Below are 18,778 nucleotides of genomic sequence, written 5' to 3'. Positions count from 1 at the left end.
GGAAGCAGCACTACGATGAACACCTGAATGGTGTGCAGGCGGAAGACCATGATAGCGGAGGAAGTGACCACATTGGTGCAGCAAGCGACGAAGATGTGCCACCCCCATCGATAAGGGAAGTTAAAGAAGCCATCCAGCGGCTGAGAAACAACAAAGCAGCGGGAAAGGATGGCATTGGAGCGGAACTTATTAAAATGGGCCCGGACAAGTTGGCCGGCTGTCTGCATCAATTGATTGTCAAGATTTGGGATACGGAACGACTACTGGAGGAGTGGAAAGACGGGGTTATCTGCCCTATCTACAAGAAAGGTGATAAGCTGGATTGTGAGAACTACCGAGCCATCACCATCCTGAATGCCGCCTACAAAGTGCTGTCCCAAGTCCTCTTTCATCGACTATCGCCAATAGCCAATAGATTTGTGGGAAGTTACCAGGCCGGCTTCATGGAGGGTCGGTCTACAACAGACCAAATCTTCACCCTGCGGCAGATCCTCCAGAAGTGCCGCGAATTCCGAGTCCCCACGCACCACCTGTTCATTGATTTCAAAGCCGCATATGATAGCGTAAACCGACAAGAGCTATGGAAAATTTTGGACGAAAACGGCTTTCCGGGTAAGCTTACTAGACTTATCATGGCTACGATGGATGGGATCCAGTGCTGTGTGAGAATCTCGGGTGGATTGTCGGACCCATTCGAATCTCGCAGGGGACTTCGACAAGGAGATGGTCTTTCCTGCCTGCTATTCAACATTGCGCTTGAAGGTGTTATAAGGCGAGCGGCGATCGAAATGCGGGGCACGATTTTCAATAAATCCAGTCAATTTATCTGCTTTGCTGACGACGTGGATGCTGTCGGCAGAACATTTGAGGCGGTGGAAGATCAGTACACCAGACTGAAACGCGAAGTAGAGAAGATTGGATTGCAGATAAATACGTCTAAAACGAAGTATATGCTGGCGGGCGGGACCGAGCGCGACAGGGCTCGCTTGGGCAGCACCGTGGTAATCGACGGGGATGAGTTCGAGGTAGTCGACGAGTTCGTATACCTTGGCTCGCTGGCAACAGAGGACAACAATACCAGCCGTGAGATTAAAAGACGTATTATCAGCGGAAGTCGGGCCTACTACGGACTCCACAAACACTTGCGGTCGAACAATCTGAGCCCCCGTACAAAGTGCACACTGTACAAAACGCTAATTAGACCGGTTGTCCTCTACGGGCACGAAACGTGGACATTGCTAGAAGAGGACCTACGAGCACTCGGAGTTTTCGAACGGCGGGTGCTAAGAACCATCTTTGGCGGAGTGCAAGAGAACGGTGTATGGAGGCGAAGAATGAACCACGAGCTCGCGCGTCTCTACGGCGAACCAAGTATTCAGAAAGTGGTTAAAGCTGGACGGATACGTTGGGCAGGACATGTTGCTAGAATGCCGGACAACTATCCTGCAAAAATGGTTTTCGCATCAAATCCGGTAGGAACAAGACGAAGAGGGGCACAGCGAGCGAGGTGGCAAGACCAGGTGGAGCGAGATCTGGCGAGCACTGGGTGCCCGCGGAACTGGAGATCAGTTGCCATGGACCGAAACAGATGGAGAAATTATACTGCGCAGGCCTTGTCATAAGACGTTAGGCCAATTAATGTAATGATGGACTGCAAAAGGTTACGTCAATGATGGATTCTCGTTCATCTTTGCGAAAAGTACTGACAGAACCTTCAATAGTTTGACCAACTTCATAAAATACAGTACCCCCGTTAATCCGACGACTCGATAGTCAGGATCTCGCTAATCCGGAAAATTTCGAATTAAAAAGCATTGTATTAAGCTTCATTCAACCAAACACTGCCTTTAATGGGGGTCTTCATTTGAGTCAAGACGTTAATCATTCCAACTAAATGGAAAGGGTCAATGGAGCTCCTTGTAATTGCGTTCAATTTTGCCAAGAGCTCCATTTTTCATCACTCTTCTCAAAAGATTAACGTTCTTGCGCTTATTTCTAAGCTAAACAAGAATTTAAAAGTATTTTATAGAATAAATTGAGTATTTCTTAGTACAACACAAATTTATTGCGTATTTGCGACAATTTTTTCGGAAATTTCCGGACCGCACTGACGTTAGTTTGACTGCCGGATTATCGAGTCAAAATTCGTTAATCCGGCCATGAATCAGTCGGATTAGCGATTGGGTCTGCAGTATTACCAGTTCAAAATAATGCATAGAAGAAGACAACTCAAGCACTAAAGTATCCACTAACGTTTAATTAACCCTATATAGCCGTGAGCAGACAAGGTAAAGTTTTACTGTCAGATCATCTTGATTGATCTGATTTACAGCGACCATAATAAAATATCCGAAAGAATATATAATACATCTTCAGCAGTTTCCGTAGTTGTGCAGCATATGCGCATGGGTTTTTATCGTGCATATTGGAATGATATGTGGGTAAAATTTACGTGCATACATACATAATTAGGCAATTTTTGAAAACCAGTTTTTTAAACAAAATAACTATATTCGATATGCAATTTCAGTGCTTAGACAACTTATGTTCAATTTATGCAATATACTGCTCATTCTTTGCTGTTCTGTACAGAACTCAGCATTGCGAACCTAAAACCAACGAATCGAACAAATCACTTGCGTTCATGTTCGTGTCATTCTCAGCAATAGTGAATGAAATTAAATGTGAATCATTCATCCGTTTTGAACTACCAACAACGGCAAACGAAATTACAATAAACGTGATCATTGCTCCGAAGTTTAAATCGATTTCCTTCAGCCAGGCTTGGTTGATTTTAAAAAGCAAGCAGTTTAAGCAGGTTAAGCAGTTTAAGTTTAACGAATTTGACTGATAGGTTAGTCGAGCTATCATTCAGCACCGCAATTCATGAATGAATTGTTTTGAAGGGTATAGAACTGAAAATGACAAACACTGTCAGCAGTTCAGTAGTTATGTCCATGGGGCTGTGACAGATTAGGGACCCTCATTGTGTGCAGCACTGCAGCGATGACTTTCCAACTGGCGTTATTAAAAGCATTCTTAACGTCAATCATGATTACGGCACAGTGCCGAGCAGTTCTCTTCTGCTTAGTTGCCTTCTCAGCTCTTTCGAGCACCGTCCATATGATATCTACCGTATACATTTTCCTTTCCTGAACCCAAATTGCCTCTCTGACCGTCCATGTTCACTCTCCGTGTATTTTGCAAGCCAGTTGAGAATTATCCTCTCCAAGAGTTTGTCCGAGTGTGTCCAGCAGATTGGTCTCTAAGACACACCAACACCAGTCAAATGCACTGATTCTTCAATAGAAAAAAATTGTTTTTTGTGTAAATCGGAACCTAGATCAATCAATATTGATTTACGCTTTGCGATAATTTTTAAGCAAAGAGCGTAAAATAAATTTCATACTGGAAAACCGTTCAATTAGAACGAATAGTTGGTGCGCACCGGCTCGGTAACGCTCAATTAGCAATAGGTTGTTAATGTCAGACCGAGCTACACACTGAAATCTGATGTGAATCCGAGCAGCCAATGGCAATTAACGGCACCGTGTTATTGAGGGCCGATTCTTCCAGGAAGGCCAATTGACCTCGTCGTCGGTTCCAACATAAATTACAACGCCCGCCAGAGGGTACTACACTGGAAAGCTTGTCGGCACACGCCAAAGTTCTCATCGTGAATCATAAATACCAAATAAAGCGCGAATCGGGCGTAGTTGGAGTACGCCAGATTCAATATTTGCGTGGCTGTTTGCTATGGGGTATGTCAGCCATGACCACTTCAAATCAATTATTTCCATTAACGAGTTAAATTGTTATCAGCAGGAAGTTTTGAACCGATAAATGCATTTGAGTAAGTTTTTCTCTTTAAAAAACAACTCATTCACTAACACTCATTTGTCCTATGGAAGAAAATCTTTGTGTTAAGAAAACACCGTTTGAAGATGTGTTTAATGTTTTTATCTACTTTAATGTGGTCGTGGAAAATTTTATGAAAAACTTTTTCCAACTGATAGGGTATGTTACTGCTTCGTCGTAATTGCCTATTCCCGTCCTAACCAACACAAATTATTAAAAATATCAGCATTTTTGTGACTCACAATGCAAAACTAGTTATTCCCTAATATTTTAGTTTGTTGTCTATCATACGCGATCAATCAAAGTGAGCTGAGATCTATTAAAATCCCTTTTATCATTAAAGAAGTCCTACCAGCCAAATTTCCTACGTTTTTTCGGGCGACGAAGAAGAAAATGTCAACTAATCGTTTTAATTTCCGTCATTCATAAATGAAAATAACTCACGCAAGACATTGTCGTTATTCTACAGCCAGGAAAACTTGCCTTATCAGCAGAAATTTTGCAGAATAACATTACACATTACATTACAACATTACAATACACAAATACATGCGCGTTAGCTTCGTCAACATTGTTGTGATTTTTAGTTCGGGCGATGAAAAATTTTGATGGACTGATTTTAAAACGGTACGACGAATTTAAGAAATAAAGTCAGTTGCGTAATTTCAATAATACGCTTTAGTAATCGCTTTTCAGTGATTTCAATGTTCCCTGATCGGAAGGTAAGTGTGTTTTAGTCGAATCAGCACAAGAACTTTTGGAGTATTCATTAAATCCATCCAACAAATGATGAAAATTAGAATGGCTGAAATTTACTTTCATTTTCATAAATAGTAGAAGGGTTTGTGGACGCAAAAACGCAGGTTTGGTGTAGAACTACATTATTCTACCGTTGTAGAAGTAGAAAATAATGAATTTTAGGATTCAAAGCGAAATAAATCCGAGTTGCCATTCTTAGAATTTTTCAAAACAATGGAGGTTCAATTCCAAATCTAAGTATAAATCAGAAAACGTGAAAAGACAAACACACTTTCGTCACCGTTTCTTACAAGATATCAGTTCTGAAAACATTACAACAGCATATCCATAAAATCGTTTAAAGAGAGGGAATCATTGAGCACTTTCCCAAATCGGTTTACTTTCAGGACATCATTTTAGTCTAGGTTCAACCGACATAACTAATCGCCGGCCTGTTGGAACGAAGGAATTTGGTTGCCTTTGGTGGCGAGAATAAACTGAAACGACTGTGCCTGGGAAGCAAGACTGAGTAAGATCATGTTGAAAATGTTTGGGAAAATTTGATTGAAAACTAATATAGTATTAAATAGCATACAATTGCTACATATTCTATGAATCGATTGGTATACAAACCATTGAAAACAGTTCTGAACTGCCAGTGTTAAAAATTCTTGGAAACTAAAGGGCTAATTTATCGCAGGTTTAAATGGAAATGATAACACTCTAAAGTTTTGGAACTAAGCTTACAGTAAAAACTTTTCACACTTCTTTTCGATTCGTTCATTAATAGAAGAATTCAACTAAGTTTTAACTAACACAAACACTCAATGGTTAAGCCGTAGAAGTCAGACGTTTTTTGAGGAAAGTTATATTTTTATGAAGTCTTGCTATACACTTCTTTAAATCCTACTAAAGGACAATATCAAATGTTCGGTACTAGAATGCAATCCAACAGGTGTTAATAATAAATCAAACGACAGTACAGAGCGCAAAGATGTTAGCCCTAATGACAAATATTTTTCAATGTCAGCCAGCACCAAAACCGGAATCGAATCGAGTACCAAATTCTGCCTGTCAGCTTAGCTTCGCTGCGGTCTCCGGGTCTCTTATTGTGAGCGAACGTCGTGTGTAGTGGTAGCAAACGACGTGCAAAAAAACGTAATATAGCTACGTCGTGCTGTTACTGTTACTAGTTCAGTGCTCCGTCCGTAGAAGCCGAATAAAGCTGGAAGTAATTTTCATACCGCCCCAAGTACAAACTTGTTGCATGTAAAGGTAATACCGACGGAAGCACCTACCAGTACTGATGGCATAACACAGGCTTTGTGACCTGGGAGATGCTTCGCAGCGCAGTTTGACACACAGTGGTTCTGGTTTTACTAATATTTCATATAAATTTGTATTAATAATCAAATCAATTCAAATTAAAAAATGTAAAAAGTGCCAAAACATAGACCATGAAGCGAAATAAATCAAACTGTTGTAACAAAATATTGCACCAACTCGAGCGGTTGGAACCCACCGTGCGCCGGCACGCTTATTGATGTGGGAAATAATCCACGCTCCCCAAGGCTGGTAAATGCGAGTGTTTGTACATATGACGTACATGGAAATGTATAGTAGCTAAGTTCCCCCCCTTTTGGAGATCGTTCGCTTCACCAACAGCTGGGAAACACTGGCGCACCGAAGCGACGCTTTAAAGAATAATCAATAGTGATGAAAAATTCAAGCTTCTCCGTTGACTGAATGATTTTCAGCGAACACTGATCGCCGTTTGTAAAGCCGGGGTCCGGTCACCGAATTCGACTGAACTGACTGGGCGCTGCAGCACACCTGACCGGTTTACGATTTATTCACTTTCGAACCTTTCGAATGAATCACAGTGAGTCATAACTAACGCCGTAAACAAGTAAAATCACGTGTATGGTTTCTTCAGACAGTTATTCTTCAGATCGAAATAAGGTAATCCATTCGCACCTAGACTGCAGTGGAATTCACTGCGCTTCGAGTCGTTCATTTATTTCAACTCAGCACAAAACTTTCTTTTCATTTGCGATTCATTCCGCAGACTCGATACGAGTCAATGACATCACGTAGCAGAAGAAGCACACAACTCCCGAAAGAGACACTTTAGCACAAATCACATCGCATTATGCAGTCCCAGCCCTACTAGCTAGAGGAGGAGCCTTGTGAGATGTAGCTCCCTCCCTCGATTTGAACGACACTGCGCTTATCCGATATTGATGTTTTCCAGTATGACTTTCATCTGCGACTGTCACAGCGACGAAAAGTTCTCACTGACACAGCATCTACTACACCAAGCACTTCTTCTTCGATGAAGGCCACAAACACGCGTCGGACAGATGACCCAGAAAAAGTAGACGAGTTCGAGTTGTTATTTCATTTGATTGAAATGCTTTCGTAACTCGTTGTTTGTCAACATTGAGGGTTTTTTTCCTTCAACCGAACACTGAATTTAGACTTCTTTTGAGTGAAAATTGAATAATTTGGGAGACTATTGAGCGACACGACAATACCGGCTAGCAAGTAAGTGAAACTTACACCGAACCGCATGCACGACTTGACTCGACTACATCGCCAGAGGCAACCGTACTGTCCCGTTGGATTTGCAGTTTGAGCTGAGCTTGCTGCTGTACAATGTTCCGAGCGAGACGGGTGCTTCACTGCCCTGCTGTATTGGTGCTAGCGGGCCACCACGGTTTCGGTGTGTGGAACGTCAAATGCACGAGTGTGCAGTAATCGCTGCGGCCGCGAGCGTGACTCGCTGGTATGGCAATGTGTATGGAAGATCCGACCGCACCGAGCGAACGCGTTTGTTTTGAATCGATTTGTGTACAACTACTGTGTTTTCGTATCGCCACTTTAGATGTTTAGATGACTGATCGGAGATGTTGCATTGGTTTGAGTTTTTGATGAATTGGGTACGTGAGGTGATAATGATATGCGAAACGATAGTTTGTTGATCATCAACACTTTGTATCAGTAGGGCAAATTATTAGATTTTCAAGATATTTTCTGACAAATAAATTTTGGCTAGGGTGGATGATTTTTCGATTGGATCGATTGATTGTTATACAATTTAATAAAGCAGAAAAGATTCAATTGGGAATCGAACGAGTTTATCAACTCCGCTAAACAAAGAGTCACAGATGTGGGAGTCCACGAATACATAAGATGAGCTTCGATTGTTATTGCCACACACCCGCGGGTCTCAACATAGAAAAAAATTACTAGTGTTTCGTACGAATGATGTAGTAACATGCAATTACTTACAAAGTACTCCAGTGCTTGTCATGCTTGGAGAATCCGGAAAATTGTTTACGAAGCACCGTACTATGACCCTAGTCAAAAGACGATTGATTAGTTTTTTTTTGTTTACCAGGAAACGAATCGGAATTGAGTCTGCACTGACCTTACCAGAAAAATGTATTCAGTTTTCTCGAGCATCGCGGAGAAACACACTAGCCTAGCGTATCTGGTTGACCCTCAGTTGTCTAAACGAAGCGAAAACCCCGGAATAAACTGTCTATGGCTGGACGAAACTTGATGTTTATGACAGCAAATAAGACATCAAATGTACTTGTGTATTTATTGTGTGATTGACTCGCCTACTGACACTATGCGTAGTTCGAAACTATTGCAGTATCACAAAGCTCATACAGTCAACCAAAAAAGTATTCGGACAGCAGCGCATAAAATTTTCTTTTAGTAATTTTGCACAGTATTTTTGCAAAGAATGGTAACACATATTTTTTAAAACAATGTTTAACTAAAGCATATTTAGATGCACAACAAAAATTCGGGGAAAAGCTTTCCGTTTTGAAGATAGGGTACATACAGTTTGAATTCCTCAAAAATGCAGCCAAAAAAGTATTCGGACAGTTAACTATTAGTTGAAACAAATGTCCTTTCTCGTTCAACTACTACCTCGTAGGACCATTTACAATCTTGATGACCTGTGTTAATCTGTTTGGGATAAAATTAACAATTTTTCAAATATCCCTCTGTGAATTGCTGACCATTTTTTTACAAGAGCTCGGTTTAAGTCATTGTGATAAGAAATCGAATGATTTCTCATTTAGAAATAAAATTATCTAAAAAGATGTTCAAAAGGGCTCAAATCTAGACTGAATGCTGATGTTTCGAAAGCTCTAGGACAATTGTATGGTGCCTAACGCTTACAATTATCGACAGTATGTTTAGTTTCAACATCCCGGTACAATATGTATGTACCGCACAATTACAATTTTGCTTTAATTTCATCTAAAATTGTTCAGATAATTGAGTTTACACTTAGTTCTATCCAAAAATATATATCTTTGCTACTTCGGAGCTTTCCATGCATCCCAACAAGGTATGACACTAACCGCATTGCTTGTTTACTTGCTGACGAGTGATTTTTCGCTGTAACCCTTCTCTTTTAGTTATTCTTGCATAAGGGTTGTTGATGTCATACCTTGTTGGGGTGCTTGGAAAGCTCCGAGGCAGCAAAGATATATATTTTAGGATAGAACTAAATGTAAACTCAACTATCTGAATAATTTTAGGTGAAATTAAAGCAAAATTGTAATTGTGTGGTACATACATATTGTACCGGGATGTTGAATCTAAACATACTGTCGATAATTGTAAGCGGTAGGCACCATATAATTGTCCTAGAGCTTTCGAAACATCAGCATTCAGTCTAGATTTGAACCCTTTTGAACATCTTTTTAGATAATCTCATTTCTAAATGAGAAATCATTCGATTTCTTATCACAATGACTTAAACCGAGCTCTTGTAAAAAAAATGGTCAGCAATTCACAGAGGGATATTTGAAAAATTGTCAATTTTATCCCAAACAGATTAACATAGGTCATCAAGATTGTAAATGGTCCTACGAGGTAGTAGTTGAGCGAGAAAGGACATTTGTTTCAACTAATAGTTAACTGTCCGAATACTTTTTTGGCTGTATTTTTGAGGAATTCAAACTGTATGTACCCTATCTTCAAAACGGAAAGCTTTTCCCCGAATTTTTGTTGTGCATATAAATATGCTTTAGTTAAACATTGTTTTAAAAAATATGTGTTACCATTCTTTGCAAAAATACTGTGCAAAATTTCTAAAAGAAAATTTTATGCGCTGCTGTCCGAATACTTTTTTGGTTGACTGTATGAGTAACTCCAAATATAAAAGCAAAGCCATGGTGCTACATTCCTTTCTCGGAAACTGACCTTCTGATTTTATACGAAAGACTTCGCAATGCCAAGTGCAGTCTACATTTGCAGGATTTACAGAAAACAGAACGGGTTTTAGTCAAATTCAGAAAACACATGTACTACTATAACATGTTCTCAAAGCATTAGCATTGTGTGTTGTATTAACATTAAAATTGCCAACTTAATTTTGTTTTGGATCAACCGTCGGGATCAGAGCGTCACTTCGTTTAACGTTTATTGCTAACGCTACAAGGGGCTGTTGCGGCGAACATCTGCCTCCCCGTGACGCCACAATTTTCTGGTTGGTGCTACCAGAACTTTCGACGTCCAGCAATGCCAACTTTGTAGTAGGTCTCTTTAATAACCCACCAGAAGTCTACACTTCCGCATGGCTAATCAGTCCATCCTTTCCCGGAAACGCTCGCACTACCGATCCTCGTATCCACCTTCCTTCCTTCCTTATTCAGCCGAGAGCCGGGGTGGCTCTTGCCGTATCAAGAATTCCTCTCCATTGTACTCGGTCCTGGGCTACTCGTCGCCAATTCGTTGCGCGTCTCAACACACGCAAGTCGGCTTCAACCTGGTCGAGCCATCTAGCACGTTGAGCCTCTCTATTCCTGGTGCCGGTGCGGTTCTTGAAGAGAACGGATTTCACTACACAGTCGTCCGGCATCCTTGCGACGTGGCCGGCCCACTATAATCTCCCAACTTTCGCCAGGTGTATGATGAGAATCTCTCCAAGCAGTGCCTGCAGCTCGTGATTCATACGTCTCCGCCACTCACCGCTTTTCGTCTGTACTCCGCCAAAAATAGTCCGCAACACCTTTCGTTCAAAAACGGCAAGTGCACGTATGTCTTCCGTAAGTAAAGTTACTGTTTCAAGTCCGTAGAGGACTACCGGTCTGATTAGCGTTTTGTACATCGTCAGCTTTGTGCGGCGGCGTATGCTCCTTGATCGAAACGTCTTGCAGAGGTAAAAGTAGGCTCGATTTCCAGCTTGAATGCGTCGTTGGATCTCCTTACTCGTATTATTATCGGCGGTGACCAGAGATCCCAAATATCATCAACCACTTCCTCATCAACTCATCAACGAACTCATCAACCACTTCCAGCTCATCGCCGTCAATAGTCACTGTCCGTGGGAGGCAAACGTTACTATCTCGGGAGCCTCTTCCTACCATATATTTGGTTTTCAACGCATTAATTTGTAACCCTATCCTCCTAGCCTCCGTTTTCAGTCTGGCGTAGATTACCTCCGCCGTCCCACGGTTTCTAGTAATGATGTCGAGGTCGTCTGCAAAGGCTAGGAGTTGGCTACTCTTACTGAAGATCGTTCCCCTCGTTTCAATGCCCGCTCGCCGGATCACACCTTCAATAGCGATATTGAACAACATACAAGACAGTCCATCCCCTTGCCGTAACCCTCTGCGCGATTCGAAAGGGCTGAGAGTGTCCCCGAAACGCGCACGTAGCACATCACTCGTTCCAAAGTAGCTTTGATCAGCCGCGTCAGTTGGTCCGGAAAACCGTACTCGTGCATTATCTGCCATAGCTGTTCGCGTTCAACGGTATCGTATGCTGCTCTGAAATCCACGAAAATATGATGCATGGGCACGTTGTACTCTCGACATTTCTGAAGGATTTGTCGGAGAGTAAAAATTTGATCCGTAGTAGCACGGGCCCCCATAAAGCCTGCCTGATACTGCCCTACGTATTCCCTTGCTATTGGGGATAGACGACGCAACAGAATCTGGGAGAGCACCTTGTAGGTGGCGTTGACCAGCGTAATGCCGCGGTAGTTACAGAACAGCAGTCTAGCCGGTCGCCCTTTTTGTAGATGGGACAGACTACGCCTTCCATCCACTCCTCCGGTAGTTTCTCTTCTTCCCAAATCCTTGAAATCAGCCAGTGAAGTGCTGTTACTAGCGATTCTTGGCCATTTTTGAAGAGTTCTGCCGGGAATCGGTCCTTCCCGGCGGCTATATTATTCTTCAGCAGACCGATTTCTCGTCAGATCTCTTCGAGATCGGGAGCCGGTACGCTGTTGTCGTTTGTAGGTACTCCGAGGTTAACTTCCATTGCGTCTCCTGCTGCTATATCGCCGTTGAGGTGTTCATCAAAGAACTGTTTCCACCTGTCGACCACCTCGCGCTCGTTTGTGATAAGATCCCCTCCCTCGTCCCTACACACGTCAGGATTTGGTGTGTGGGCCTTGCGAGTTTGGTTCACCTTCTCGTAAAACTTGCGGGTATCATTAGCCCGGAATAGTTGTTCGTATCCACCTATTCCGCACATTTTGGTCAACCACGAGCACTAGATCTCCTTCTTTATTGGTGCTACGTCCTGGAACCATTTCGTCCGCCGAGATATCGTTGTTAGATACTCTCGCACCCAACGACGCCAGAAGTTATCCAGAGTGTGTTTCACCTGATTCCAACTACTCCGCAGAACCATTCCAAAATCCGTAAAGAATTTTTCCGGTTGTCGTACTCCGTTGGAACTCAGGATAAGGAAATTATTTAGAGTCAAAGATGCACTGTCGGTTGTATCTAGAGGGATGAAGGTGAGAAGACGAGAGTACACCATACTTTCGGCCTTTGCAAATATTGTAGCAAACGACTCATCTTCGAGGTTTCGCACTACTGAAACAAACGCTAACGCTGGTTTCTCTGCGCGAACCATTTTTTCCCAACAACCTCCCATGAGTGTTCGACATCGGAACGAAAAATGAAGTCCGGGTTCCGGTCCGATAAAATTTTATTTAGTCCGATCTCATTCCAGCCCGATTTGGCTCTATTCCAGTTCCGAAACCGTACAGAAAGGGAACAGAGCTAAATCGGACCGGAATGAGATCGGACTAAAAAAGTTAGTGCCGATTTTTAACCGGAGCGGACCGGAACCCGGACTTCAATTTTCGTGCATATTGATATGATAGATTGATAAAATCAACGCGCCAGTGGAATTTTGCTATTTTCGAAAACTGGTTGCCCAGACAAACAGACATAACACTCGTTTTCCATTCTTCGCACCGATTAAACCGTCATTTCAAATTTGGGCTTAGTTGGGAATGTCTCCGTTTTGGTCAAAGTGGCGCTTTTGGACGAAAGAAGGGGAATGCCCCATAAAAATACTTGCTAGTTCGAGGGATACTCCTGTTGCTATTTGATATCAGGGAATGTCGATCATAGATGGTGCTAGCGTTCAGGCTAAATGTGAGGTACGATAATTTTTGTTGATTTTTATTCCAAGAGTTATGTCTGTTTGTCTGTGGTCTTAGGTTGATGGAACCTTTGGAAGACTTTCTTAAAATTAAAACTTCATCCGTCCAGCGGAATCCAAATTTTGATTAATCCCCCTAAAAGTGAAATAAAAAAATTATTTCTCTTCAGTTTCAATATAACACATTAATGAGTTCTGCAAAGTTTTACAGCATATTATTACAAGAAATTTTGCTGGAGACAGTAACTTTCTATCTCTTCACCAAAGATAGAAAAATCCTATAAATCCATAAATGAAAAATCGGTAAAATCAGTTTTTCTATTTTAGCTGTTTTTGTAGTTGTTGTATGACTTTTTCATGTTTTACAAAGTTGTACAAATAGTAAAAATACACAGCAATGCTGAATATAGTATATCTTTATCTTTGTTTGTTAGAAACTATAGAATTTTTACTATAAAATAAACCCTAATTTTGACCCCGAATTACTCGCAAGAAGGCATCATTTTATTCAAAAACTCTCCCTAGAGAATCAAAATAGTTTCAAGCAGGCTGGAAAGTTTTATAAAGTATGTTTAAAAGCACAAACAAAATTTATTGGCTGACAAAATCGGGATAAAAAGCTGATAAAATCGGGTGTAGACAAAATCGGGGGCTGACAAAATAGGGAGCTCACAAAATCGGAACATTACTATATTAGAATATGGCAATATGGCCTCGCATTAAAAAATGATTTTTGTGTTGAACTTCGGTACATATTCTTCTTAATAGCAGCAAAAAAACTGTTTGGTTAAGGTGCTACCGATTTAATAGCTCTATAAAACTAACAAATTTATTACGGTTTGGCAAGCAACCGCGATAAGATCAATTTTGATTGGTGAACCATTTTGTATTGATGCGCCACAAGTTTGTAAGAGACGTGGTGCAGCCAACCAGTTTTAACGTTGTAATATAAGCAACTACAATGAATTAGCTTTAATACGGTTTTCAAGCTAGCTATAAGTGACTAATCTCAAGATTTTAGTCTTGACCTTGGAATGAGGTCATACATATATTTAATATTTTTTGAAACGATGGTTCTACAATTGATGAAGGGACGGTAGGGGAAAGAAATGAAAATTTTTTGGTGAAGGAGGGGGAAGAGCGGAAAAGGAAGGGGGGGGGGGTATTGGTAGCTATGCTTGACAAGTAGTCATTTTGACTCCTACCTTTTTGTCCAATGCTGGAAGGTGCATGAGTCGAACCAAGCTGTAATCTGAGATTATAACCGGATACCGGATAGCTATAAGTGTATTTGGACTCGTATCCTCTTGGTATTACGCAATACCACAATAAAACCAGGGGTAATGATTAATACCGCAATAAAACCTTTATAAAATTCAAGTAAAACCAAGTAGCTTTAGAATTATTACTTGAGAACAGTGCAGCAGCAGTTCCGTAATTCGGTCTTTTCTGGGTAAAATGATGGGAAACTTCTGATCATACGACTGGATCTCCGCCTCTGCGGATTGAGTCGTTCGTTCACGAATGGTGATGGCATCACCAATTCACTTGACGATCGTAATTGCTTCTAACCAGTTCGACCTTCTCCACAATTCTTCTTCGAGATGAACACTTCGTCCGGGAACGCCCCAGTTTACGCAGTCATCCACAGTGTTCGTTCGGCCTTCCGTATTTCTTTACTCGTCAACCCGACAGTGTCCGTAATCCACTCAATCGACGTAGTCTATCGGCGAAGCAATGAACATAGGTTGCTGGATGGATTCGTCTACGGTGGGTCTTCGTCTACTTTCCAGACATATGAACAATAAACCAGCATTATAAGCAATTTTGATGCGAGTTACAGTCAAACCAACCTGGTATTGATATTTATGGATTGTCTCTTCGCTATCGAGGAAAAGATTATGTTAGAAAATTACTATTTCTCACTATTTGTTCAAAAAATAGAAGTCCGCTTGGTTTTTCTACCAGTTTTGAGTATGACGGAGTGAAATTTGAGTATGACGAAGAGTAACTACTTGGAAATTTGAGCTGTGATTCAAACTATTTCCACATTTTTATAGTAGTTGGGAAGCTCTTGCACTCGGCGCAAAGAATACGTGCAAAGAAATTGGTAAATAATTGCTGTCTGCCCAGGATAAACGAAAGAAATTTTGCTTATGACGAAGTGAATTTTCGTAAGACGAACTCCCGCTGTAGCACGAAAAATTGATCGACTGAGAAATGTAAGTTCCGAAATATTTTTTCGGGCTAAATGGGCATACATGTACAGTAGAGATGGTCGGGTATGAATATTTGAATACCCGAACCCGACCCGTACCCGATCAAGAAAAAAATTAAAAACCCGTACCCGACCCGAACCCGCAAGTTTATTATTTTTGATACCCGAACCTGACCGCAACCCGACGGGTACGGGACGGGCCCGGGTACCGGACCATCTCTAGTGTTAAATGTGGTCAATAGAGATACCCGACCCGACCCATACCCGGTTTCAAAAACAAAAATTAAGAACCCGTACCCGACCCGAACCCGCAAATTATTTTTTTTCAATTCCCGAACCCGACCCGAACCCGGCGGGTACGGGTACGGGTGTGGGTTTCGGGCAAATTTTCCGCTACCCGACCATCTCTAGTACGAACGAGTCCGTGAAGTTTTCCGATACTAATTCAACACCCAACACGATACGTTAAAAATGAAATTGCAATGAAACTAAAAGATATAGGCGTTTCACATCAAAGAACGAATTGTAGAATGGTACCGGTTGAAGCCCCGTAATTGGTAAGTAAGAGCAATCAGTTTTATCACACGTTTTTAGGAGAAATTTGTAAAAAACGCCTTGAGGAACACAACCCCAACCACTTAGTTGGTTTCGAGGTACGATGCTGGTCTAACAAGCCAGTCGTCGTATGTTTGAATCTCGGCTAGGTGCTGCTGCTAGATAGAGTCAGTAGGATTGTTACACTAGCCCCGTAACCGTCATGTACTCTAATAGCCAGCTGTGAAGTCTGTCGATAAAGAAGGGTCAAGTGTAAGAAAGACGTTTAAGCCCAAGGCTTTGCTTTTTTAGCCTTGAGGAACACTTATTTCAATGCTTATTGCTTCTAAAACTTTACTAAATTTCACGAAATAGAAGATTTGAGAGCAATTTTCAATACATTTCCTTAGCTTTCGAATGGAAGAAACAGAATCAGGCTAGCTAGCATAGTTTTTGTATTAGAGCTAATTTATGACAAACAGAACCGAAAACTAAAAATGTTTAATAATTTTGTAACGCTTGAGATTTGACCATATGCGTAGAAAGATTTTTTTCGTCAAATGTGGTCCTCTATCACTCCCTAAACTATCTTCACTAAGCTACCTAACACCCTGTGTCGTAACATAATATGCGCAAATCCTAATACTTTCTTTAATGTTTATTTGCGTCAATGCTTTTATGAATTAACAATGCTGATACAGGTATACCTCGATAGTACGTATCATCCACAATACGTACATTTTGCCTCGATAGTACGTACATTTTCCAGCAACACGTTATTTGTTTCATTCTAAGCTTCTCAAAGGGCAAAATCATTGATTTATAAAAAAAATTAACTGCTATATTAAATCAATACCATTAAAATGAATATTTATTGAATAGTGTATGCAAATTTGCAAATTTCATGCAATATTAAGCATAATACAACAATGCTTCAAAGCCTAAAATTGTGATTCGATAGTACGTACACTTCGGTAATACGTACGCTAAACGAAGCAAAGGTGTACGTACTATCGTGGTATATCTGTATAATTAAGCAGAATTTTCGTCATTTCCATCATAAATTTCGTCATTTTCATCATTGTTTTCGTCATTCTTCATTTTAGGCACTACCATCAGAATTTTCTTCACTACCATCATCATTTTCGTGATTACCATCTTCATTTTCATCATGATAATTTTCGTTATTTATAGCATGGTAGTCTTCATTACTACCATCATTTTTGTCATCTCAGTTTTTGTTACTACCATCATCATGATTTTCGTTATTACAATTAACATTTTTTTAAATAACCGGCGCAGGGATGGGACGATTACTTTTACTATATTCACATTCATTTGACAGTACCGTCTCAGTTAAGCAAAATTTGACCAAGTTTTATTTGGGACATTTGTAGAATTAGTTATTATCTACAATTTTGCTGAAAAAAGTTTTGCTGTATCTTTTGTAGTTATGGCGCTACAATGCAAGTAACTCTTTTAATGACTAAATGAACGTTCACTTAGTCACTAAAGAGGTACTAGCATTGTAGCACCGTAAATACAAAAGATACAGCAATACTTTAATCAGAAAAGTTGTAGATAACAACAAGTTCTTCAATCATCTCATATATAACATTTTCAAATTTTGCATGACTGAGACGATACTGTCAAATGAGTGTGAATTGAGTCAAAGTGATTGTACCATCCCTGAACTAGCGTCATTTTCGTCATTACCATCTTTATTTTCGTCATTACCATTATAATTTTCGTCACAACCATCATCAATTTCGTCAATTCTATCATCATTTTCGTCATCAGCGTCATCAGTTCCGTCATTTCTATCTTCTTTTTTCGTTATTATCATCATAGTTTGGACATCATCCACATGCCAAAACAAATGTTGTGAAAATCGAGTTCATAGAGAAATGTATGATTTGGGAAAAGTTGGCAAAAAAGTCGTACACAAACAAGTTATCGGTTTTTGAGAATAATCCACTCAAAGTTGGAACATTGCCTGCGATTCATTATTGCCACGCCCATCGTTATCATAGTTTGGTAAAATGGAAGGAAAGGAAGTGAGATGTAGTAAAAGGAATGTTCATTTTATAAAGTGGACATTGGTTTTTCAAAGTTCAAGATTAATTCCTAACGAAAAGCTATGAATGCAATTTGTGTGTGCATATAAAATGCTCAATATAACTGATAAATGTCAAAAAAACATGTCGCCAGTCGCTAGTCGCCACACAAATGGTGCTCCGAGAAGCTATCGTTGCGCAATTTAACGAAAATCGCAAAGTGTTCAAAGCCTGCGGTGTTCATAACCGTTAAGAAGTGAATTCTACAAAGATGTTTGAAAATAATTTTAATTATTCAGAATTTAGAGTAACTTATACTGTACGTTTTCGGTGAACCCACGAAAACTCGACGCGAGAAGGGACCAGTGGACCGGAATAAGGAACTTAAAGCAGTTCATTTCTTAGCATAAAATGTTACGCATTCTACGTGATAATGCCAAAAAATTTAGTCCTATAAGCATCGAAACTGTGCAAAATATCAAGAAGCGCCATAACATCAGAACCTACAAGAAACAATGAGCACTTAAAAGGACTTCTGCAGTCAGTCAGAGCGAAAAGTTGTCACAACCAGTTGGTGAATTAACTAGTCGATCATAATAATAATTATAAAATATTTTCGAACATCTTAGTATAATTCCCGAATCAATGGAAAATGTAGGAAATAATCCAGTTAAATCATTAACATTAACTAATGTAGCAGAATGAAAAGGCCGACAAACAACTACGACAACTAGGACTATTTCGCTTCAAGCACCGAACTATTTCCAACAAACTGCCGTAGATCACGCAGAATACTACACCAACCAAAAAGCATTTTCAATGGACGTAAAAAAATCCCGAAAACAGTTGAGGTTAATAGTTAAATGTTTATGCTTTGTCAATTATTTGTTCGTTCAGTTTTTGTTTCACTAGCAAGGATTATATCATAAAAAAA

General features: G+C 40.4%; 1 protein-coding gene across 9 annotated transcripts in view; it reads right to left on the bottom strand.

Moving 5' to 3' along the window:
* The window catches only part of LOC128733589 (probable phospholipid-transporting ATPase IA), a 138,407-nt gene that overhangs the window by 71,781 nt on the left and 47,848 nt on the right, over positions 1–18,778 (bottom strand). For 2 of the 9 annotated variants that reach the window (XM_053827287.1, XM_053827286.1), the window contains exon 1: positions 6,574–7,149. The exons of 4 other annotated variants lie outside the window; for them this stretch is intronic. The gene's annotated coding sequence lies outside the window, so the exon portion shown is untranslated. 3 more of the 9 variants (XM_053827288.1, XM_053827285.1, XM_053827284.1) reach the window with 3 other exon arrangements.

The sequence above is a fragment of the Sabethes cyaneus genome, chromosome 2 (assembly GCF_943734655.1).
Source record: "Sabethes cyaneus chromosome 2, idSabCyanKW18_F2, whole genome shotgun sequence".
Lineage (NCBI taxonomy): Eukaryota > Metazoa > Arthropoda > Insecta > Diptera > Culicidae > Sabethes > Sabethes cyaneus.
The sequence above is the reverse complement of the archived record's forward strand: the minus strand, read 5'-3'. Positions and strand labels throughout refer to the sequence as shown.